The sequence below is a fragment of the Hemitrygon akajei genome, chromosome 2 (genome assembly GCF_048418815.1).
Source record: "Hemitrygon akajei chromosome 2, sHemAka1.3, whole genome shotgun sequence".
NCBI lineage: Eukaryota > Metazoa > Chordata > Chondrichthyes > Myliobatiformes > Dasyatidae > Hemitrygon > Hemitrygon akajei.
In genome coordinates, this window is record NC_133125.1 from 114,666,420 (window position 1) to 114,693,935 (window position 27,516).

Here is a 27,516-nt window from a genome sequence, read left to right on the forward strand (position 1 = left end):
GTGATGGAAGGGAAACCCTGCTCCTTAAACAGGGAAGACATCTCAGATGTTCTGGAATGGACAGCCTCATCCTGTGAACAGATGTAGTGAAGATGGAGGAACTGAGAAAGGAATAACATTTTTACAGGGACAGAGTGAGAAAAGGAACTATGAGAGTCAGTAGGTTTGTGCAAGAGATTATTATGTCACAGTGTCTTATGATTCCTACACATTGATTGCTATGCAAAGCCAACACTGCGTATCTTTTCAGTATTGTGTATTGCTTATGCAACTTACACTGTCCATTGGCACCACATTCCAACATCGTCCGTTACCTTGAGTGTCCAGTCTTGCTCAAATCATCTCTAAAAGAAAGTTAGTTGTGACTGGTGCTGGCAATATTGTGAAAAGATCAACTATGACTGATCATGTAATAAAGCAGGCCTCTGGATCTTTGTATGCTGCACTGAGATTTCTGATTGAAGAACATGAATAAAGGAAAAAATCTTCAGTACTCTCAGGAAGACTTGAGGACCCTTCAGACACAGCTCAGAAAAAGTAGGCAGATATTTGGTGTGGCACACTGGCAGTGCTGACACACAGCTCCAGTGATCCAGGACTAATCCTGGTCTCTGATTGTGCTGCCTTTATGGAGTTTGCATGCTCTCCCTGCAGTTGTGTATGTCTTCCCCACATACTACGGATTTATCACATATTCCAATGGTGTGTAATTTGGTTGGTCCGTTGGTGACAGTAATTTGCCTCTACAACTGATTGAATGATAAAGTTAGAAGGAAGTTGATGGCAGAGCGGGAAGAACAAAATGCAACTAGCAGAGAATTTGTGTAAAGAGAAGGCTTATGATTGGTCTAAATGGCCCTCTTCCTTGTTGTATGCCTCCATCTTGAAATTAATGGCAGTGGATATCTCCAATTTCCTAGATGATCACACATGTGCTGGCAGACTTTAAATGTGATTATAAATGACAATTACACCACCAGCCATTGCTGCATTTATTTCACCTCACCAGTCAACTACAAACCAGTCAAACCAGTCTTCACCAGTCAAAACACCTACCTAACATTCATGTGGATAACCTCACACTACCCTCCCCCCCTCTGCATTATTGCAATCCCCTCATCTCTATCTTTTGACGAGTGTACAGCTGCAGCAAGACAACATGAGGAATCGAGCCATCTGTCGCAGAGGAGGCTCTGACTCCTGGAATGCAAGCTCAAACTACAGCCATAGCACACTGAACAATCCAATTGCTTGCCAGGATTTTGATGTGGCACCTCAGTGGGATGGCTCTGATACAATGGAACATGGGCCTGCTGTCCTCTGGCACTCACAATTTTACTTTTGTCTTCTGCCAGTGTCCTGCCAGGGAGACAGGCTGTCTAATTTATCAGTGCTGCTGGGTGATTAGTTGATGTGTCAGGTAATTTGGCAAGCTTTGTTTTATATAGTTAATTTGGAACATTTATCATGTTTGGGTTTTAGAGATGACATAACCAAAAGGAAGTTCCAGTGCTTTGGAGTGAAAGTGCTTCATTCGATGCTCGGAGAATATATTAGCAATTTTAAAAGTACAGAAAACACAAAGAGCTTTTAAGATGTTAGCAACAGCTATTATAAATCAGTCTGCAACTGTATTGTCCCTGGTGGGTGAACCTTTCAGGCAGTATTCCTGCAGAACTTTTCCTTTTTCAGAATGGCTGTACACTTGTGCAGGCTTAAGACAAGGTGCTTATTGGAGTTACTAGCCCTGCATTATAATACTATCATTAATTCAAAGCTGAACTCCGATTTGTGCATTGATCTGTCATCTCTGCTTGTTTTTGATATGCCTCTCCTTGTTTATCAAAGGCAAGTAATGCCTTCACTAGCAATGTGGGCGGCATTACTTACGCCTCCTATTAGTACTGATCAAGATCCCAAAATATGTAGCTTGTTGTGTAAGAAACAGTTCAGTAGCAGGAAATGTTTAAAGTGTGAAGTAAAATATGACAGCAAGAATTTGGTAAATGGAAATAAAAATAACATTCAGATTTATTTCTGTAGAAAGAGATAAGTATCTGAAATATTAACTCAATAATTTCATTTTATTTATTTATTTTCCAGTTCTTTCATAGGTGGTTTTAATGAGTAAGGTAAAAGATAACACACTGAAAATCTCCAACAGATCAGGTGGCATCTATTAACAGAATGCCGAGAGGAAAAAAAATCACTTTAATGATTTTTCATCATTTCTGATGTAAGGGCCCTGACTTGGAGCTTCTTCATTTCTCTCCACATGCTACTTAACCTTGCAAACGTTTCCAGCATTTTCTCTTTTATTTACCATCTAAAGGATTTTTTTTTCTTTCATTGTTAAATTAGAACTGATGAAAATAGATACAGTGTGTGTATTGTTGCACAATAGGTAGTGCATTTTCTTTGTCATTATTGCTCAGAGACACCATCATTTATTCTGTTGACTTGTCTTGCAAGCATCCAGAGTTTTTCTTATATCACTAAGGTCATATCACTAATTTTTGGCTACTTCTGTTCAGTAGTATTATGGTGTGATGGAAAGCACTTGGTAAACACACTATGTACACATATGCATTTACACACACACACACACACACACACACACACACACACACACACACACACACACACACACACACACACACACACACACACACACACACACACACACACACACACACACACACAGAGTTGTTATTCTGCTGCATGTGGAAAATTCAATGTCTTCTGTGATATATTCTGATAATGGGTTGGTTTTATGATGCCTTTCCCACCATAAACTGTGGAATATTCCATTCCTTTAGTAATGGTGATCCGTAAGTGTGTACAGATTGTCTTTATTATCAAGATAGATACTTTTGTTTATTTGTAATGTGATTGTAACTGCATTGTGTGGTGCATCCTATTCTAATTCAGGTGTAATTTGAAGTTTGTGGGTGGTTGAAGATGGTATGTCCTGGTGTCTAACAAAATGGGGCAGATTGATCTCAGTTGGAGACAGAGAGAGATCAGGCTGCCAGCAGTTCACACTGGACAAAGTATGGAGCTGTTATTGTGCTTTCTGGGAGATACCCTTTGGTAAAATATTGCTGCTTTTGATAATTCTTGTAAGCTTGATTTTTGACGCATTTAATAAACATACTTGCACTGTAGTACTAAGTGACTCCAGCCATCCTTTTCTATGGTCATAACCCACATATCATAATATATGGCAGCATTCTAGGCTGCACACCAGAAGTTTGATCTTCTCCTACAACAGCATCCGCTTGTGGTCTAATGCAAGCTGAGGCTTAAGCCAACATATAGCATCTAAATAGCTGCTTGAGCTCACCACATCCAAGCCAATTTTTATCCTATGCACACTAATCCCATTTTCCCTGCAACAGAACTATTTTCTTCAATACCTTATCTATTGAAGTACATGTCTAAGTTAATTTAAAATGTAGTATATTCTTAGGAGAGTGTATTCCAGATATTAACCATGCTTTGTAAAAAGACTTATCTACCCTCACATCCTGATTACTCCTTCCTTCACTTGAAGCCTATGTCCTATTATTTTTGATATCTCAATGCTGGGATAAGTATTTTGACTATATATCTTAACAATATCTCTCATAATCTTCTATACTTCTCTCAGTTTTCCTCTTTCTGAACCTTTTTGACCAGATTCCCATGTGGAATCTTGTCAAAGCCCTTGCTAAAGTCTATGCAGACAACATCCACTGCCTCTCCTTCATCAATTTTCCTGGTAACTTCCTTGAAAAGCTCTATAAGATTGGTTTGACAAGACCTACCACACAAAAGGCCATGTTGACTATCCATAATCAGACCTTGTTTATCCAAATACTTATATATCCACTCCCTTTGAATACTTTCCAAAATTTTTCCCACTACTTACAGCAGGTTCAAAAGCTGATAATTTCCTGGCTTATTCCTAAAGCCTTTAATCCTCCAGCACCTCACCCATGACTTAGATCATTTAAAATATTTCTGCCAAGGCCTCCCACAAAGTCCAAAGAGACACCTTGTCAGGCCCTGGGGATTTATCCAAGCTAACTTGCCTCAAGACAGCAAGCACCTTGTCCTTTGTAAACCATGACGATCCATGACTTCACTACATTTTTTTGCCTCAATTCAAAATAATCTGCGTCCATCTGCTGCATAAATACAGATGCAAAAAGTCCATATGAGATCTTCCACATCTGTTACAGCAGCATCCATTGATGACCATGGTCTTCAAGAGAACATCTTACTTTGCATTTGCTATAAGTATATAAGGTAATAGAGAGGTGAGAGTGGATATTAGACCACTGGAAAATAACAATGAGGAGATAAAAAATGGAGCACACAGAATGAAGAATGAACTTAATAAGTATTTTGAGTCAGTGTTCACAGTGGAAGACACTAGCAGTGTGCCAGTAGTTCAAGAGGAGGGTGTAGTTGCTATTACTAAGGAGAAGCTGCTTGGGGAGCTGAAAGTTCTGAAGATAGGTAAGTCACCTGGACTAGATGGACTCTGAAAGAGGAAGGTGACTAGATTGTGCAGGCATTAGTTATAATCTTTCAAGAATCATTAGATCTTGGAAAGCTTCTGGAGGACTGGAAATTTTTGAATATCACTCCACTCTTTAAGAAGGGAGAGAGTCAGAAAAAGGAAATTATAGGCCAGTTAGCCTGACTTCAATGGTTGGGAATATGTTGAGGTCTATTATTAATGGTGAGGTATCAGGGTACTTGAAGACACCTGATAAAATAGGCTAAAATCAGAATGGTTTCCTTAAGGGGAAATCTTGCTAGACAAATCTGTTGGAATTCTTTGAGGAAATGACAGACAGGATAGACAAATGAGTCAGTAGATGTTTTTTACATGGATTTTCAGAAGGCCTTTGACAAGGTTCCAAGTAAATTTATTATTGATGTGCAATTTGTCACCATATACAACCATGAGATACATGTTCTTGCAGGCAGTCACAGTAAATACAAGAAACGCAACAGAGTCAATGAAAGACCACAGCCAACAGTACGGACAACCAATTTGAAAAAAGCAACAAATTGCAAATGCAAAGAGAAAGAAAAAATAAATAAATAAATAAATAGATAGATAGATAGATAGATAGATAGATAGATAGATAGATAGATAGATAAGCAAGCAATAAATATCAAGAGCATAAGATGTGAGTCCTTGAAAATGACTCCTGTTCAGTGGGAACAGTTCAGTGATGGGCCGCGTGAAGTTGAATGAAGTTATGAAGTTATCCTCTCTGGTTTAAGAGCTTGATGGTTGAGGAATAATGACTGTTCCTGAATCTGGTAGTGTGGGTCGTAAGGCTTCTGTATCTCCTTCCTGATGGCAGCAGCAAGAAGAGAGCAGGACCTGGATGGGCAGAGTCCTTGATGACAGATGTTGTTTTCTTGTGGCTGTGCTCCACGTAGATGTGCTCAACAGTGTAGGGGGCTTTACCTGTGATGGACTGGTCAATACTGATTACTTTTTGTAGGATTTTCAATGAAAGGGCATTAGTGTTTCCATACAAGGTTTTCATGAAAGAACCTGTGAATATACTCTTCACCACACATCTACAGAAGTCTGTCAAAGTTTTAGATGATATGCCAACTCTTTGAAAAATTAAGAATGTAGAGGCACTGCAGTACATTTTTTGTAATAGATCCTCTGAACTGATAGCATCAAGGAATTTAGAGTTACTGACCTGCTCCACCTCTGATGACTTGAGGTTATAAGCAACTTTATAATGGATGTTGGCTCGGTGAAAAAAGGAAAATTTATAAGGAAATAGTTTTTAATTGGCTCAAACTCATTAATTTACAATGAATCTTACAAATTTCTATAGATGGAGAGTATTTTGAGTGGTTGCATCACTGCCTGGTATAGAGGCTTTGACGTGTGGAATGGAAAGAGACTGCAGAGGGTTGTAGACTCTGCAGCTACATCACTGGCACAACCTTTCCCACCATCAAAGACAACTTCAAGAGGCTGTGCCCCAAGAAGGTGGCTTCCATCATTAAGTACCCTTCCGAAGGGGACATTCCCTCTTCTCATGACTCCTTAAGACCCACATCATCTTGCTTCTGCTCCCCTCTTCTTCCTACTAATGCTAATAAGCATCTCCTTGCTCTTGCTGACAATGAGTAAGAGGTTGCTTTGAGTGAATGGTACTGTACATGAGGCTGCTTAACAAGATAAAAGCCAATGATATTACAAGAAAGACACCAGCATGGATAGAAAATTGGCTGACTGGCAGGAGGCAAAGAGTGGGAACAAAGGGAGCCTTTTGTGGCTGGCTGTCGATGACTAGTTGTGTTCTGCAGGAGTTGGTGTTGGGACCACCTTTTTTCATGTCATGTGTTAAAGATTTGAATGACGGAATTGATAGCTTTGAGGCCAAATTTATGGACAATATGAAGATAGGTGGAGGGACATGTGGTATCGAGGAAGCAGAGAGTCTGCAGAAGACTTTAGACAGATTAGGAGAATGGGGAAAAAATGCGACAGATAGAATGTAGAGTGCAGAATTATATGTTCATTAACTTTGAAAGAAGGAATAAAGATGTAGACTCTTTCCTAAATGGTCTTCTGACATTTCTAAGTTAATAATTTGGAGGTGCAAATGTACTTGAGAGTCTTGTGCAAGATTCCCTAAAGGGTAACTTACAGGTTGTGTCAGTGATAAAGAATATCAATGCCTGAAGCTCCACAGTCCTCTTGAGAATTTCAAGAATGCACCACCCTGTAAGTGCAGAATTCTTTTCTTGTCTCTGTCCAGAATAGCTGGTTTATTTTGTTCTAGACAGCAGAGCACAAAATACCTTAACCATGCCTCTGAAAATTATAAAAGGCTGCTTGTCTGTAACAAAGTCAAGAATCATCCTAAATATTCTCTGATATTATCAGACACGTTACTGCATTATCAAGCCTATTATGTCTGTAGGGTATTAACTGACACAGTGAACAATGACTCTCAAACTAATGTTTATTACAACTTTTTTTTCTTTTTTCTCAAAATGATGTACAATAATTACTGATAATTCCATTTGTGACTCACAAGAGTCTTACATAACCCAAATACAATCCTTGTGAGGTGATCTGTACAGGTTCACTTTGATGGCGGTTCTAATCTTTACTGATCTCCAATCTCTGGGTCTTCCTTCTGTGATGTTTGTTTACTAGTGATGCCCCTTCCTGTGCCATTTTTTTCCTGACCTTCACGATGTTGATGTCCCCTGGCCATGATCCTCAAGGCTCTGAGGGCATTCAAGATTGTCAAAATTCAAGATTGAAGATTGTTTAATGCCATTTCCAGTACGCAAGTTTGAGGATCAATAAAATAATTGTTGCAGCACAAAAAAACACAATAGGATAAAAAGCACAATAAATTTAAATATGTAAGATATCTTATATACATAGATTGATTATGTATCCATAAACTGATACTAGGTACAGGAGTGTCTGTACACAGTAATAAAGTATTGGTGATGGGTGTTTAAATGAGAAGAGATGTTGACCAGCCTTACTGCTTGGGAAACGTGACTGGTTTTGGGTTTAGTGGTCTTGGCATGGATGCTATGGAGCCTCCTCCCTGATGGGAGTGAGACAAAAGTCCATCAGAAGAGTGGGTGTTACTGGCCCATCTCCACATCTTTGTGTATATTTGTCCTTGTTTGTAGTTAGTCATTACAGAGTTGGGTAGACAGGACACATCTGATCCATTGATCTGCTGTCTGGGCTTAGTTCAGCACATTGGGCCTTCAAAAAGGTTGAGTAATCCTTCTCAATCAACCTAAACACCTGTAGATGCTGTACAGGTGACTTCATTTCCCAGCATGCCTCTAAAAAGTTCAAAGTTCAAAGCAAATTTATTACCAAATTATGTATGTATCAGTTACATATACAATCTTGAGATCCATTTTCTTGCAGGTATTTACAGGAAAAAAGAAATGCAATAGAATTTTATGAAAAATGACAAATAAGCAGACAAAGATTGGCAAGCTGCCAATGTGCAAGAAGATAACCTGTATAATGAAAAATAATTCTGAGAACATGAGTTGTGAAGAGTCCTTGAAAGCGAGTCTGTAGATTGTAATTCAGAGCAGTGGTGCATGAAGTTATTTACATTACTCACAAGACTAATTGTTATAGGATAATATTTGCTCCTGAGCCTGGTGGTGTGGGGTCTTCTGTACCTCCTGCCCAATGGTAGTAGCAAGAAGAGGGTATGGCCTTGGTCTGAATGGTGGGCATCTTTGATGATGGATGCTGTTTGCTTATGTCAACACTCAACAGTGGGGAGTGCTTCATCTGTGATGGGCAGGGCAAGTAGGCTGTACCTACCACTTTATGCATTGTGCAGCTATTAGCCATGTGACTGCAGTACAGTGCTCCATTTTCGCAATGGATGGCAGAAAATTAGACAATAGCACAAAGGAAAGCTTTGACTTCTACTGTCGAGTTGGACAAGTTCAGGACTGCATCATTACCTGCAAGGTAAACACACAATTCTGAATTGGAAATATCTACCATCTTTCCTACTTTGTCATGAAATCACAGTTTTAGACTTCCCAACAGCACTGTGGGAATTCCATCAGCTTTTTAGCTTGTTTGGCACAACATTGCAGGCTGAATCACCTGTCCCTGTGCTACACTATTCTATGTTCTCTATTCTATGTCAGAGTGCTATCTCCTCACCATTTTCAATGACATTTGAGATGATTATTGGGTGTTAACTTCACAAAAAAAATAATAGATTATTTCCCTAGAAAACCATGTTTCTTGTGTTGCATTCTTTCTGATACATTCAATTCATGACAGATAATCAGTGTAGGAAAGTAAAGGAATGGTAAAATTCACTATGGTACTTGGTAAAAGAGCACTAGAGTAGAAAAGGTGTCTTCTGCTTTGCCAGGTCATCTTGCTACCAATATGCTTCTCTGGATCCCAGGGTTTAAGTGGGCCCCTGCAAGATCATAACATATAAGAACCAGAGAGATAATGCAGAAGTTAATTTCACCCTCTGTTCCAACTTATACTTTCTGACTCATCACATGTAGATCTTCCTCTGATATCCATGCTGTTAGTCAAAGGCTGTCAGTTTATGAATTGTTGGTTATGTCAATTGATACAACCCTGTCATCACTGTCTTGGCGCACCTGTTTAAATCTAATTCCTCATGTACCTGGAAGTAGAAAGACAGAGGTAATGCCAAGTAGCATTATACCTGTTGGTTTAGACTGAATTGAGTTAGTCACCACAAAGTGATTAATTCTTTAATCCATTTAATGACAAAGTTTGACAGCCATTGATAAAAGATTGATTCAATCCTGCTCCCAGTTCTGTAACGTGAACTGTTATGTGATGACTTGATTTTTGGGATGTATCCATTTTTATACCACATCATCTTTTTATCTGTTCACTAGGAGTGGATATCATTCAAAGTGCCAGAATTTTATTGTTCATCTCTATTTGCCCTGAACTGAGGAGATAATTAAGAGTCAACCACCTTGGAGGATATATAGTCACAGACAGTCCAGTCTGGCTTCTCATGACAAATTACTTTCCCTGCAAAGATTAGTGAACCAGATGGCTTTTTGTGACAATCTGGTAGCTTCATTTTTAACATTATGGAGATTGGCATTTCATTTTGAATCACAGATTTATTTAATTATTTGAATTTGAATTTCCCAAATGTCATGGATGCAATTGATCTTGGGTCTCTCAAAAACTGGACCGAAAATCTGGCTGCATATGAAACGATTTAACTATCTTGAGTTGTAAATACATAAGTTGTCCTGGAAACACTATAGGAATTTGTGGACTTTAATTGATCTACATGTCAGCACAAAACTGGCTTTATGCTACTCAGATTTCCTGCAATAAGTGTATTATTTGAAATACTTTTTGCAGATGCTAGTATTATTAAAATTATTTTTGTAATGAATTATTCACTCTGAGCAGCATGTTACTAATGCATGCATTCACAGAGATAAATGGGACACAATTTCTTCAACAGCACATCTAACAGCATTTAGCATTAGTTGGATTTGTCCCAGCAACTTTCAGCTCAAAGAGAACTGAGATTTAAGGACCTCAAATTAACACAGACAAGATTGAAAAGATGGTGTATTTAAAGAGGTGTTGTTAATTTTAAGTTGGATGCAGAAAGATAATATATGAGCAAAAGAAAAATTAGATTGTTAAAGTGGAAAAAGCAAAAAGAAAAAAAAAGCTAGAGATAAAAATAAGTTGGCCAGAAATTGTTTCTTTTTGATGCACTAAATCATGGTTGCATTTGGTGTTTGCACAAATCAGCCACTCCTCAATAAACTGCAGTACTGGTCAAACAGTTGTTAAAAGCAACGCAATACACAATACCACCTGAGGAAGATTATTCTGGGAATAGTAGTGTTATTATATGATCAGAATCAGATTTATTATCACCGGTATGTGACATGAAATCTGTTAACTTAGCAGCAGCAGTTCAATGCAATACATAATCTAGCAAAGAGAGAAAAAATAATAATAATAAATAAACAAGTAAATCAATTACGAATATTGAACAGATTATTAAAAATGTGCAAAAACAGAAATACTGTATATTAACAAAAATGAGGTAATGTCCAAAGCTTCAAAGTCCATTTAGGAATAAGATGGCAGAAGGGAAGAAGCTGTTCCTGAATCGCTGAGTGTGTGCCTTCAGGCTTCTGTATCTCCTACCTGATGGTAACAGTGAGAAAAGGGCATGCCCTGGGAGCTGGAGGTCTTTAATAATGGACGCTGCCTTTCTGAGACACTACTCCCTAAAGATGTCCCGGGTACTTTGTAGGCTAGCACCCAAGATGGAACTGACTAGATTTACAACATCCTGCAGCTTCTTTTGGTCCTTTGCAGTAGCCCCTCATACCAAACAGAGATGCAGCCTGTCAGAATGCTCTCCAAGGTGCAACTATAGAAGCTTTTGAGTGTATTTGTTGACATGCCAAATCACTTCAAACTCCTAATAAAGTATAGCTGCTGTCTTGTCTTCTTTATGACTATGTCATTATGTTGGGACCAGGTTAGATCCTCTGAGATCTTGACACCCAGGAACTTGAAGCTGCTCATTCTCTCCACTTCTGATCCCTCTAAGAGGATTGGTATGTGTTCTTTCGTCTTACCCTTCTTGAAGTCCACAATCAGCTCTTTGGTCTCACTGACGTTGAGTGCCAGGTTGCTGGGGGGCAACATTTCACTAGTTGGCATATCTCACTCCTGTACACCCTCTCATCACCACCTAAGACTCTACCAACAATGGTTGTATTATCAGCAAAGTTGTAGATTGAATTTGAGCTATGCCTAGCCACACAGTCATGTGTATACTAAGAGTAGAGCAATGGGTTAAGCAGACACCCCTGAGGTGTGCCAGTGTTGATCGTCAGCGAAGAGGATAAGTTATCACCAATCCGCACAGACTGTGGTCTTCCAGTTAGGAAGTCGAGGATCCAATTGCAGAGGGAGGTACAGAGGCCCAGGTTCTGCAACTTCTGAATCAGGATTGTGGGAATGATGGTATTAAATGCTGAGCTATAGTCGATGAACAGCATCCTGACGTAGGTGTTTGTGTTGTCTAGGTGGTCTAAAGCTGTGTGAAGAGCCATGGAGATTGTGACTGTTGTTGTCCTATGAGGAGTGCTTGATAGCTCTGGGACTGTACTCGCTGGAATTTGGAAGGATGCGCTGGGGGAATGAGGAGGATCTCATTGAAACCCTTTGAATGTTGAAAGGTCAAGACAGAGCAGTTGTAGAAAGGATGTTTTCCATGGTAGGGGAGTCTAGGCCAAGAGGACGCAACCTCCGGATAGAGGGCATCCATTTAAAACTGAGATGCAGAGAAATTTATTTAGCCAGAGGGTGGTGAATTTGTGGAATTTATTACCACAGGCAGCTGTGGGGGCTAGGTTGTTTGGTGTATTTAAGGCAGAGCTTGATGGGTTCTTGATTGGACACGGCATCAAAGGTTACGGGGAGAAGGCTACAGAATGAGGCTGAGGAGGGGAGAAAAGGATCAGCCATGATTGAATGGCAGAGCCCACCCGAGGGGCCAAATGGCCTAATGGTCTTATTCTGCTCCTATGTCTTATGGCCTTATGTAAGATGGCACCATCGAACAACATCACCAAGAGTGATGTCCACAAGACCGGTCGCAAAGCAACTCCTTTCACTGCTTTTACATCTTCTTTTTATTTCAGATACAGTTCTGCAAATGTTTGCTGCTACTGTTGGAAGTTGAGTGGTGTGTTTTCAGGCTGATTAGGCAATTTGAACAGATTCCATGGTTCTTCATTGTTTTGTGGCTGGATGTGGGTAAGACAAATCTCAGGATTGTATACGGCATACATACTTTGATAATAAATGTACTTTGAATCCTTTGAATCCTTTACTGGTTCTCTCAATATGCGGGAGTGTGAATTCTAAAACAATAGTGGTATCTGGTTCCCCTTCCCATCTTCTTCCCTTTATTCCATATTCCGCCTTCCTCTCCTAATATATTCCAAAATCTTCAGTTCTTTGTCACTTCCATCTAGAACTGCCTGCCACATCTTGATTTATCACTTTCCTTTACCTTTTTATACCAGCTACAGTACCTTGTCTATTTCTTCATGTTCAAATGCAGGGCCTCAACCCAAAATATCGAGTGCCCATTTCCCTCCATAGATATTGTTTGACCTGCTGAGTTCCTCTGATCTTTCAGGAGTTGATCTCAAGTTGCTTCCTCAATTAGTCCTGAACCCTGTTCTGACCCTGTCTATCTGTAGCAAGAGCTTTCTTCAGAATACCAAGAGTAGCTGTGCAAACTCAATGCAAAAGCAATTTGCTGTCACACAGGGGCCATTGTGATTCTGCACTAAAATACTGATATCTCAAGCATCACACACAAAATGCTGGAGAACTCAGCATGTCAGGCAGCATCCATGGAAATGAATAAACAGTCTATATTTTGGGCAGAGACCATTCTTTAAGATTGAATAGGAAGGGGAATATGCCAGAATACAAAGGTGGGGGGAGGAGAAGGAAGATAACTAGGTGATAAGTGAAGCCAGTTAAGTTGGAAAGGTAAAGGGTTGAAAAATAAGAATTCTTATAGGAGAGGAGAGTAGGTCAAAGGAGAAAGGGGAATTGATAGTCAGGTGAAAAGTAAAAAGCCAGAGTGGGAAATTGAAGAAGAGGGAAGGGGGATGGAAAAAACACCGAAAGGAGAAATTGATATTCATACCATCAGTTTGGAGACTACCCAGATGGAATATAAGGAGTTGTTTCTCCAATGTAGGGGTGGCCTTATCTTGGCATAAGAGGAGCATGCCATCAGGTTGGGGGCTACTGAGATCTCAGTTAATTTGTTTATCTGCACAATGACTTATCCATTATCTATTCATTATTACTTCAATAACTGCACAGTCCCAACATATGCCACATGGCAAACATTAATGTCAAGATCTGAATACAGCTTTTGGATGATCAATGGGCAAAACCCAGCTCTGTACAAGGAAACCAAGAAGAAACATTTCCAAAAATAATTTTGAAAATAAAACTAAATGACACAGTCATAGTATGAATTATAAAAGAGGTCCATGTTCTGAGAAAAACTAAAATCTAACACTCTGTTCATGCATCTGCGATACAGTAACTGATAATAGGTAAAGCTTTTCTGGTAAGATGTCAGCACATTTGATCACAGCAGCTTCTACAGGGTTAACAAAGGTGTTACTGTCCTATTTAAATGCATTTTTTATGATCACAAGATCCTGCTATACATTAAAAACTTAAAAGTACTGCAGGTCTATGTGGTGAACTAGATATACCTCTCTGACTGCTCCTGTGGCTCCTCCCACAGACCCTGCTGACTGCTCCTGTGGCTCCTCCCACAGACCCCTGTATAAAGGCGACTGTGGGCTGCTTCTCTCCCTCATTTTCCCCAGGATGTAGTGCTGTTTATTCTTCCAGTCAATAAAAGCCGATATCTCACTTCCTAAGTCTCAGCGTGAGTTATTGATGGTGCATCAGTCTACACGATCAGTGAGTTGCCCGTTGGCGGAGAAAATGTAGGAGCCACTCATTGTGCCACTGCCTGAGTTGAAGGAGGTATACAGTCTAAAAGTGAGTGACCATCTTGGTTGCTTTTCTTGTGGTTGCAAGACCATTTTGGACATTGTTAACGTGGATTGCTGCAAGTTTGATTCACTGATTTATTGGCTGAGAGCAGCGGAGGACTGAAGGGGATTTGCGTGGCCTCAGTCATAATAAGGAGAAGGCGCAGTGTTACCTGATAACAGCCACCAGAAAGGTGGTGTTGAAGCTGGCGCATTCCACAGAGACAGTGTGGCACGATGGCCAGGCTGGAATCATGCTGCCCCTCCATTGTTCGCTTGGCAGAAGACAAGCTCTTTTGTGGTCATCTGCAGATTTCGGTGACTTTAAATTAACTCAAGGTCTCAAGCCATAGTCTTGCTTGCTTACAGCCACCAGGAGAGAGGCGTTGAGTGCTGGTGCACTTAATTGGGGCAGGTTGGTGAATCTGGTTATTGCTGAACATTAGTAAGAGAATTCCTAGCCAAGAATAGTTTGTTCTTTGACTCAAGCAATGTTATAATCTCTGCCGCACTGAACAGTTCTTTACAGAATCCATAAGGGAAATCATGAATTAATGAAACACCAGAAAGGCCAAGCATACCCACGTGTTGGTCAGCCATCAAGAGGGATATTAGAAAAAATGTCACCATGTATGATTTTCAAAGTTAATAACTCAATTCAAAGGACAGAGCCTTTGATGACAATGTAATTACAAGAGTAAACTTGAAAGAAGATGACAGTGGATATTTGTGTGCTTGAGCCCAGAAGACAACAATATTTCCAGCTTTGACTATATACTCAAGGTATTGAAAATATCAGAGTTGAAATGAAAATTGAGATGGTACTGGAAATTTAGAGAGTATATTCACTGAGATATTCCTATACATTGCTGACTAATAATAAAACACAGTGTAAAATTAAAATGTCTGTATGTAACCATATAACCATATAACAATTACAGCACAGAAACAGGCCATCTCGGCCCTTCTAGTCTGTGCCGAATGCTTAATCTCACTTAATCCCACTGATCTGCACTCAGCCCATAACCCTCCATTCCTTTCCTGTCCATATACCTATCCACTTTTACTTTAAATGACAATACCGAACCTGCCTCTACCACTTCTACTGGAAGCTCGTTCCACACAGCTACCACTCTCTGAGTAAAGAAATTCCCCCTCGTGTTACCCTTAAACTTTTACCCACTAACTCTCAGCTCATGTCCTCTTGTTTGAATCTCCCCTACTCTCAATGGAAAAAGCCTATCTACGTCAACTCTATCTATCCCCCTCATAATTTTAAATACCTCTATCAAGTCCCCCCTCAACCTTCTACGCTCCAAAGAATAAAGACCTAACTTGTTCAACCTTTCCCTGTAACTTAGGTGCTGAAACCCAGGTAACATTCTAGTAAATCTTCTCTGTACTCTCTCTATTTTGTTGACATCTTTCCTATAATTCGGTGACCAGAACAGTACACAATACAACAAATTCAGCATTACCAATGCCTTGTACAATTTTAATCCTATACTCAATGCTCTGATTTATAAAGGCCAGCATACCAAAAGCTTTCTTCACCACCCTATCCACATGAGATTCCACCTTCAGGGAACTATGTACCATTATTCCTAGATCACTCTGTTCTGCTGAATTCTTCAATGCCCTACTATTTACCATGTATGTCCTATTTGGATTATTCCTACCAAAATGTAGCACCTCACACTTATCAGCATTAAACTCCATCTACCATCATTCAGCCCACTCTTCTAACTAGCCTAAAGCTCTCTGCAAGCTTTGAAAACTTACTTTGTTATCCACAACGCCATCTACATTAAGAACATCTGCATACTTACTAATCCAATTTACCGCCCCATCATCCAGATCGTTAATGTATATGACCAACAACACTGGACGCAGTACAGATCCCTGTGGTACACCACTAGTCACCGACCTCCAACCTGACTAACAGTTATCCACCACTACTCTCTGGCATCTCCCATCCAGCCACTGTTGAATCTATTTCACTACTTCAATATTAATACCTAACGATTGAACCGTCCTATCATCATGTAACACCAACAAGTGAAACACCAACCAGTACAGTTAAACATCATGTAACAACAACACCAACAACAAGTGAAACCCCAATCAGCACAGTTAAACATCATGTAACAACAACACCAACAACAAGTGAAACCCCAATCAGCACAGTTAAACATCATGTAACATCAACGCCAACAACAAGTGAAACACCAACCAGCACAATTAAACATCATGTAACAACAACACCAACAAGTGAAACCCCAATCAGCACAGTTAAACATCATGTAACATCAACACCAACAACAAGTGAAACCCCAATCAGCACAGTTAAACATCATGTAACACCAACACCAACAACAAGTGAAACACTAACCAGCACAGTTAAACATCATGTAACACCAACACCAACAACAAGTGAAACCCCAACCAGCACAGTTAAACATCATGTAACACCAACACCAACAACAAGTAAAACCCCAACCAGCACAGTTAAACATCATGTAACAACAACACCAACAACAAGCAAAACCCCAACCAGCACAGTTAAACATCATGTAACACCAACACCAACAACAAGTGAAACCCCAATCAGCACAGTTAAACATCATGTAACAACAACACCAACAACAAGTGAAACCCCAATCAGCACAGTTAAACATCATGTAACATCAACACCAACAACAAGTGAAACCCCAATCAGCACAGTTAAACATCATGTAACACCAACACCAACAACAAGTGAAACACTAACCAGCACAGTTAAACATCATGTAACACCAACACCAACAACAAGTGAAACCCCAACCAGCACAGTTAAACATCATGTAACACCAACACCAACAACAAGTAAAACCCCAACCAGCACAGTTAAACATCATGTAACACCAACACCAACAACAAGTAAAACCCCAACCAGCACAGTTAAACATCATGTAACAACAACACCAACAACAAGCAAAACCCCAACCAGCACAGTTAAACATCATGTAACACCAACACCAACAACAAGTGAAACCCCAACCAGCACAGTTAAACATCATGTAACAACAACACCAACAACAAGCAAAACCCCAACCAGCACAGTTAAACATCATGTAACACCAACACCAACAACAAGTAAAACACTAACCAGCACAGTTAAACATCATGTAACAACAACACCAACAACAAGCGAAACACCAATCAGCACAGTTAAACATCATGTAACACCAACACCAACAACAAGTGAAACCCCAACCAGCACAGTTAAACATCATGTAACATCAACACCAACAACAAGTGAAACACTAACCAGCACAGTTAAACATCATGTAACAACAACACCAACAACAAGCAAAACCCCAATCAGCACAGTTAAACATCATGTAACACCAACACCAACAACAAGTAAAACACTAACCAGCACAGTTAAACATCATGTAACACCAACACCAACAACAAGTGAAACCCCAACCAGCACAGTTAAACATCATGTAACACCAACACCAACAACAAGTGAAACACTAACCAGCACAGTTAAACATCATGTAACAACAACACCAACAACAAGTGAAACACTAACCAGCACAGTTAAACATCATGTAACAACACCAACAACAAGTGAAACCCCAAATGAAGTTTGGCCTCATCATGGCAGTAGAGGAGGCCATGTATGGACATATCCGAATGGGAATGTGAAGGAGAGTTGAAGTGGGTGGCAACCGAGAGATCCTGTCTGTTGTGCTAGACGGAGCGGAGGTGCTGGACGAAGCGGTACCCCAATCTGCGTCGGGTCTCACCGATGTAGAGGAGGCTGCACCGGGAGCATTGAATGCAATAGATTACCCCAACAGGCTCACAAATGAAGTGCTGCCTCACCTGGAAGGACTGTTTGGGGCCCTGAATGGCGGTAAGAGAGGAGGTGTAGGGACAGGTGTAGCACTTCTGCTTGCAGGGATAAGTCCCAGGTGGGAGATCTGTGGGGAGGGACGTGTGGAGCAGGCAGTCGCAGAGGGAACGATCCCTGCAAAAAGCAGAGAGGGGTAGAGAGGGTCCATACATGGCCTCCTCTACTGCCATGATGAGGCCAAACTTTGGTTGGAGGAACAACATCTCATATACCGTCTGGGTAGTCTCCAGCCCCTTGGTATGAACATCGAATTCTCCAACTTCCAATAATTCCCTCCCTTTCCCTTCCCCCATCCCACCTTGACTCTGTCTCCTCTTCTAGCTGCCTATCACCTCTCATGACTCTGCCTTCTACTACCCATTGTGCTTTCCCCTTAGATTCCTTCTTCACCTCTCCTGCCTACCCCCTCCCTGCTTCCCCTCCCCCACCCCTTGATCTTTCCTCTGACTGGTTTTCCACCCTCCCCCCACCTTCTTTATAGGGCCCCTGCTCCCTCCTTCTTTAGTCCTGATGAAGCGTCTTGACCCAAAACATTGACTGCTTCTTTCAACAGATGCTGCCCGACCTGCTGAGTTCATCCAGCTTTTTTGTACGTCAAGTTTGTTTTAATCTCTGACATTCATTTGTCTTTAAAACTAACACTGATTCAAAATCAGAATCAGAATCAGAATCAGGTTTATTATCACCGGCATGTGACATGAAATTTGTTAACTTAGCAGCAGCAGTTCAATGCAATACCTAATATAGAAGTAAAAAAAACACAAAACAAAATAATAATAATGGTGTAGCGATGTGCTGAAATAACAACACGAAATAACGAAGTACCGTAGATTCCGGATTATAAGCCGCTACTTTTTTCCCACATTTTGAACAGCTTTGAATTCTGCGACCTTTAATCCAGAGCGGCTAATACATGGTTTTTTTTCATGCCGCCTCGTAAACATTTTGCCTCGTAACAGTAGACCAATAAAATTGATGAGTAGTTCACAGAGGTCCAATGAAATTGTACGATAAATCAAGCGCACTTTCACAATTAAATTATTGTAAATCAGTCATTTGTACTCACCCTCATCAACATGGAAAATACTCGAAGAAAAGCAAGACCCGAGCGCGTCAGACCCGAGCGCATCAGACCCGATTAGACCCGATTAGACCCGATCGCGTTACGCAAGCGCGTCAGACCCGAGCGCGTCAGACCCGAGCACATCAGACCCGATTAGACCCGATCGCGTTACGCGAGCGCGTCAGACCCGAGCGCATCAGACCCGATTATACTGCTATATCAGACTTTACTTTCTCCCTTTTAAATTTCAAGTTGAACACAATCATATTGTGATCACTGGTTCCTAAGGGTTCTTTTACCTTAAGTTCCCTAATCACCTCCAGTTCATTACATAACACCCAATCCAATATATCTGATCCCCTAGTAGGCTCAATGACAAGCTGCTCTAAAAAGCTAAATCTTGGGCATTCAACAAACTCAGTCTCTTGAGATCCATTACCAACTTGATTTTCCCAATTGACCTGCATGTTAAAATCTCCCATGATTATCATACATTGTCCTTTTGATTCGCCTTTTCTATTTCCTGTTGTAACCCGTGGTTCACCTCCCAGCCACTGTTGAGAAGCCTGTATATAGCTGTCATCGACGTCCTTTTACCCTTGCAGTTTCTTAACTCAACCCAAAAGGATTCAACATTTTCCTATCCTATGTTACAGCTTTCTACTGATTTGATGCCATTCTTTACCAGTAGAGCCACATCACCCCCTCTGCCTACCTTCCTATCCCTCTGATATAATGTGTAACCTTGGACATTCAGCTCCCAACTACAACCATCCTTCAGCCATGATTCAGTGATGGCCACAACATCATACCTGACAATTTGTAATATTGCAACAAGATCATCCACCTTATTTCTTAAACTATGTGCATTTATATGTAAAACCTTGTGTACTGAATCCACTATCCTTTCTGACTCTGCATCCCTAATGATTTGATACTCAGCCTGTTGGCTGCAACTAAGACCCATCACCTGCCTGCCCTTCCTGACAGTCTGACTGCATGCTATCTTTACTTTTTTACCATCCATCCTTTCCTGAGTCCCTTCACTCTAGTTCCAACACCCTGCCAAATTAGGGTAAGCCCTCCTCAACAGTTTTAATAAACCTGCCCGCAAGAATATTGGTCCTTGTCGGGTTCACGTGCAACCCATCACTATTGCACAGGTCATACCTCCTGCAGAAGAGATTCCAGCTATCCAAGAACCTGAAGCCCTGCCCCCTGCACCAGCTTCTCAACAACACACTTATCTGCTAAATCATCCTTTTCCTACCCTCACTGGCTCATGGCACAGGTAGCGATCCAGAAATTCCTACCCGGGAGGTCCTGCTTCTCAGCTATCTACCTAGCTCTCTAAATTCTCTTTTCAGGACCTCATTGCTTTTCCTTCCTATGTCATTGGTACCAGTTTGTACCAAGACATCTGGCTGCTCCACCTCTCTCTTCAAAATGTTGTGGACACGACATACAGGACCCTGGCACTTGGGAAGCAACATACCACCAGTGTGTCCTGTTCACCTCCACAGAATTTCCTGTCTGCTCCCCTCACTATCGAGTCCCCTATTAACTACCGCTCCCTTCTTCATTCTTTTTCCCTTCAGCATCACGGACCCATGCCCGGTGCCTGTAACCTGGCTGCCATGGCAATCTCCCATGAAGTCATCCCACACAAAAGTATCCAAAAGTATATTTGTTTTTGAGAGGAATGGCCACAATGGTACTCTGCTCTAACTGCCTATTTCCATTTCTCTTGACAGTCACCCTGCCTCCTGCAACTTCCGGGTGACTACTTCCCTTTAACTTTGATCAATTATATCCTTGCTCTCCTGTACAAGCCAAAGGTCATCCAATTGCTGCTTCAGATCCCTAACACGGTCTTCAAGGAGCTGCAGCTGGATGCACTTCACGCAGATGTAGTTACCCAGGAGACTGTGGGTCTCCCAGTTCTCCAACATCCAGCACGAAGAGCACGCCACAGACATTTCAATGGTACAGTAAGAGAGGAAGACAAAAACAAAAAGGAAACCTTAATGGACGCTTTACACAGAGCCGACGCCTCTTCCGAGCCGAAGCCTGATTAGAGTCAAAGCCTGTCGCTTCTACTTTCTCCACTGGCCTACTCCCGATAATGCCCGCTCCACTTATCCCTTCTGACCGGTAGACAGTCAGAAAAGGCTCCCTTTATTCCCACTCTTTGCCCAATCAGCCAATGCTTTATCCATGCTAGAATCTTTTCTTTTATTCTCTGGGCTCGTAGCTTGTTAAGCAACCTCATGTCTGGCACCTTGTCAAAGGACTTCTGAAAATCCAAGTTCACTGCATCAACCAATTCTCTTTTGTCTATCCTGCTTATTATCTCTTCAAAAAAATCTGACAGATTTGTCAGCCAAGATTTTCCATATAACCATATAACAATTACAGCACAGAAACAGCCCATCTCGGCCCTTCTAATCCTTGCCGAACGCTTACTCTCACCTAGTCCCACCGATCTGCACTCAGCCCATAAACCTCCATTCCTTTCCTGTCCATATAGCTATCCAATTTTACTTTAAATGGCAATATTGAACCTGCCTCTACCACTTCTACTGGAAGCTCATTCCACACAGCTACCACTCTCTGAGTAAAGAAATTCCCCCTCATGTTACCCCTAAACTTTTGCCCCCTTACTCTCAACTCATGTCCTCTTGTTTGAATATCCCCTACTCTCAATGGAAAAAGCCTATCAACGTCAGCTCTATTTATCCCCCTCATAATTTTAAATACCTCTATCAAGTCCCCCCTCAACCTTCTACACTCCAAAGAATAAAGACCTAACTTGATCAATCTTTCACTGTAACTTAGGTGCTGAAACCCAGGTAACATTCTAGTAAATCTCTTCTGTACTCTCTCTATTTTGCTGACATCTTTCCTATAATTTAGTGACCAGAACTGTACACAATACTCCAAATTTGGCCTTATCAATGCCTTGTACAATTTTAACATTACATCCTAACTCCTATTCTCAATGCTCTGTTTTATAAAGACCAGCATACCAAAAGCTTTCTTCCCTTGTGGAAGCCATGCTGTCTATGACCTACTTTATCATGTGCCTCCAAGTAACATGAGTCCTTCATAATCAACATCTTCCCAACCACTAAGGTAAGAGTAACTGGCCAATAGTTTCCTTTCTTCTCCCTCTCTCCCTTCTTGAAGGATGGAGTGACATTTGCAATTTTACAGTCTTCCAGAACCATTCCAGAATCTAGTGAAAGATCATTCCTAATGCCTCCATGATCTCTGTAGCCACATCTTCCAGAATGCTGCGGTGTACACCATCTAGACCAGGTGACTCATCTACCTTCAGACCTTTCAGTTTCCCAAGAATTTTCTCTCTAGTAATGGTAACTTCACACACTTCATGCCCCCGACACCTAAAACTTCCATCATGCTACTAGTGTCTTCCATAGTGAAGACTGATGAAAGAAATTTATTCGGTTCATCCGCCATTTTATTGTACTCCATTACTACCTTTCCAGCATTGTTTTCCAGTGGTCTGATATCGATTCTAACCTCTCTTTTACACTTTATGTATCTGAAAAAAACTTTTGGTATCCGCTTCAATATTATTGGCTAGCCTACCTTCATATTCCATCTTTACCTTCTTAATGACTTTTTTAGTTGTCTTCTGCTAGTTTTTAAAAGGTTCCCTATCCTCTAACTTAACACTAATTTTTGCTCTACTAACATTGAGTTCTAATAATTTTGCTCTAATAAACAAATGTACTGTGTGCTGTGGATGACTGTTGTTACAGTATTCTGCACCTGGCCCCAGAGAAACTCTATTTTTCTTGTCTGTATTGATGGAAATTCATGTAAGTTTGAATGATAATTAAACTCAAACTTGAACTTCTTAGAGAAGACAAAGCTGTGTAATTGCACTTTCTGTTGGTTTTTAAAAGCTTCCCAATCCTCTCACTTTCCACTAATTTTTGTTCTGTTGTACGCCATCTCTTGGCATTTAAGTTGGCTTTTACTTCTCTTGTTAGCCATGATTTTGTCATCTTTCCTTAAGAATACTTCTTCCTCTTTGGGATTTGTATATCCTTTGCCTTCTGAATTGCTTCCAGAAGTTCCAGCCATTGCTGTTCTATCATATTCTCTGCCTCTGCAATTCTCTTTTTTTCCCACTGTAATACTGATATATCTGACTTCAGCTTCTCCTTCTCAAATTTCTGGGTGAATTTGATCATATTATGATCACTTCACCCTAAGGGTTTGTTTACCTTAAGCTCTCTTATCAATTCCGGTTCATTGCACAGCATGTCATCCACAATAGCTGATTCTCTAGTGGGCTCAACTGCAAACTGTTCTAAAAAGCCATCTTGTAGGCACTCAAGAAAATCCCCCTCCTGTAATCCAACACCAACCTAATTTTCCCAATCTACCTGCATATTGAAGTTCACTGTGACTATTGGAACATTGCCTTTGCATTTTCTATCTCTCGTTGTAATTTGTAGGGTACATCCTTACTGCTGTTTGGAGGTCTGTATACAACTCCCATCAGGGTCTTTTTACCCTTGTAGTTCCTTAGCTTTATCCATAATGATTCAACACCTTCCAACCCTGTGTCACCTTTTTCTAATGATTTGATTTCATTTTCTATTAACAGAGCAATGCCACTCTGTCTTCCCGCTAATCCTTTCAATACAATATGGATCCATAGACATTAAACTCCCAGCTATAATCTTTCAGCCACGATTCAGTGATGCCTACAACATGATACCTGCCAATCTGCAACTGTGCTGCAAATTCATCTACCTTATTCCTTATACTGCATGCATTCAGATACAACACCTTTTGTCCTTTATTCACCCTTTTTGATTTAGTCACACCATACTCAAACTTTTGCTTCTTATTTTGTCTGAGGTCTTAATAACATTTGCCTCCACTAACACTTCTGGCACTTTGGTTCTCATCCCCCTGCAACTCTAGTTTAAACTATCTGGCTAGGATATTAGTCTCCCTTCAGTTCAGGTGCATAGGCGTTCAGCGAAACAGTCTCCCATTCTGCGTCGGGTCTCACCAATATATAAAAGGCCACACAGGGAACACCGGACGCAGTATACCACACCAGCCGACTCACAGGTGAAGTGTCGCCTCACCTGTCACCACCATTCAGAGACAAGTGCTACACCTGCCCCTTACACTTCCTCCCTCACCACCATTCAGGGCCCCAGACAGTCCTTCCAGGTGAGGCGCAGACTGGGAGACCATTTTGCTGAACACCTACGTTCTGTCCGCCAGAGAATGCAGGATCTCCCAGTGGCCACACATTTTAATTCCACGTCCCATTCCCATCCTGATATGTCTATCCATGGCCTCCTCTACTGTCAAGATGAAGCCACACTCAGGTTGGAGGAACAACACCTTATATTCTGTCTGGGTAGCCTCCAACCTGATGGCATGTACATTGACCTCTAACTTTGGTTAATGCCCTCCTCCCCTTCTTACCCCATCCCTGATATATTTAGTATTTTACCCCTTCCTTTTTTTTCTCTCTCTCTTTCTGTCCATCACTCTGCCTGTTCTCCATCTCCCTTTGGTGTTCTCCTCCCCCTTTCTTTCTCCCTAGGCCTCCCGTCCCATGATCCCTTCCCTTCTCCAGCTCTGTATCCCTTTTGCCTATCACCTTTCCGGTTCTCAGCTTCACCCCACCCCCTCCGGTCTCCTATCATTTCGCATTTTCCACTCCCCCTCCTGCTTTCAAATCTCTTACTATCGTTGCGTTCAGTTAGTCCTGACGAAGGGTCTCGGCCTGAAACGTCGACAGTGCTTCTCCTTATAGATGTTGCCTGACCTGCTGTGTTCCACCAGCATTTTGTGTGTGTTGCTTATTTATTAGTGACGTCACTCCAAGGAACTCATAGCTCTCAACCTTTTTGACCTCAATACTAGTCATAAAGACAGATGACTGCACTACCCCACTTCCAGAAGTCAAAAAGCAGCTCCTTTGTTTCGCTAATATTGAGAGAGAGGTTGTTGTCATGACACCATGCAACTAGTAATCTGACTCAGCATTATTTGAGATACAACCAACTATGATGGTACCATTTAAAAAAGATGGAATTTCATCAGAATCTGGCCATGCAATACTCCTTCACAGGAAATTAGTCTGGTGAACTTGGGCAACAACAAACTGAAAATAAAACATATATTCCACATTCAGCATTGATTATAATTGTTGGCTATAAATGCTAGTCGTCGGGAAAATAAAGGACTGAGGGAACATATTTCAGGGAAATAGCAGGCCTGATTTATTCCTACCAACTCACTAAGGTAGCTAACCTCTGACATTTACTAAGCTGGAGCATTGGAGAAGCTGGATCACTAGAGACACTTAAAGATGAGGTAGGTAAGTTTTTGAAAGATTTGAGAATTGAGGTGTGTGAGAACACTCACAAAGAGAAGCTGAGGTCTGGACATGTCAGTCATGATAGTACAGAGGGAATAGGTGACTACCCCTGCTCCAATTCTCTCATGCTAAAATCATAGAGGAAGGACCGAAAGGCCTTCAGCTCTTCAAGTTGGCATGGACAATCGAGCACCACTTACATTAATCATACATTAAACCCATTTTATTCTCCTGATATTGTATCCACTGCCCCAAAATCTACTTTAGGGACAATACACAGTGGCCTTTTGAACTACTACTCCATGTGCTTGATGGACTTTGGAGGAAACTGAAGTCTGAAGGTAATCAGGGCAATTCTACACAGACAGCACCAAGGACAAGATTGACTTGGCTTAGCTGGAGCTTCTCTTGTGCTTCTGTATAACTTATATGCATCAAGAGAAATGTAATCCTCTTCTCACAGCATTACTTCAGCTATTTTATAGTTAATTCTTCCAGTTCCTACTTTTGGTGAGATCAAACCTTCCCACATTCTAAGAATATCAGCTTAATAAGCTTCCTTCACATATAAAGAAAAACTGGTAATTGTAGATTAAGTAAAAGTAACATATTTAATTCATTCATGGCATTTTCTGTGCATTGTTTTGATAATTTATTACAAAAGGTGAGATTTGCAATTAACATGGGGACTTGGATCTTCCACAACTATTTATTTTGTATACACACAGTGAAGGAAAAGACCCACATGTAAAGGTAGAAAATAACGTTAATTAGCATCATAGAACTCCCAAGGTACTCAATGTGATTTACTCAGCAGTCAGTCACATGATATGCACTGCAGAAGAAGTGATTGACATTTCCCAGAATGCAGACCATGAAATGGCCAATAACAATAAAGCTAGGTCACAAAATTCCCTTGTCATTCTTCTTTTAAAGGCACAATAAAGATATTTTCAGGGATTTTATTTAACTTAGCTTTGGTTTTAAAATCGCTCTCTTGCAAAGTATGGTTTTCAGAGTTCTGCCATAAATAATGTTTTAGTGGTACATGGACAGTCAGATTGGATATTCTATGTAAAGCTCACTGCATTCAGCTGTCTTCTCTGTGGTCAGGATGCATGTGGTAATACAGTCAAAACTTACATATTCCTCTGCATTATTTTACTTATTTTTTATAACTTTTATAGAGACAGAACTTCACTGTGCTCATAATAATGAAAGCTGTTTCTATAAATTGTGATGATTAATTATTTTATGTAACAGTTTTATGTTGGAGTGTTCTGTACAGTACAAACACCAGAGATCTCTTATAACAATGAATTGAAGGATGATAAAGAAGAAATAATACTGTTTATCTGTTAAAATGCACAATAGCTAGACTTGAATGTATACACTGCATACAAAATTAAAAATAAAATTGTATACTATTATAATTTCCAAACTTTTGAAAAATATGCATAAATGAAAACTTTTCAAAACAACTAAACTGAAAAATATAACAAAATGATAAAAGAATAGATTTATTCATGTTACTGACTTTGCTTTTCTTTTCCAAGATAGTCCCCCTCATACATGCCTTGAGGCATTGATTCCAGATATATCCAAATTAACACATGCAAACACATATCTCTCTCAAATGTTCAGTTCTTATGTGAAAGCGGTGTTGTCAGTATCATGTAGAATTCTACAAAGGATATGATCCTTTCATCCTACATTACTATGTGCTTCTGAGAATCGTTGTTTCCAGAGAAGCAAAAACTATTTGGTACTGTTTATGTTAACCCATGTAATTGAAATACTGCAAAATACTGTACCAAAACAGTAACTATAGCAAGGACAATACACACAAGGTGCTGGAGGAGCACAGCAGGTGGGAATAAACATTTGATGTTTTAGTCCAAGACCCTTCGTCAGGACTTCTTCCAGTTTAAAATGGCGCTACTGAAGGTGAACGGCAGCCTACTGGTAGTTCAAAAGGCAAGAAATTTGACCAAAACCATTATTAAT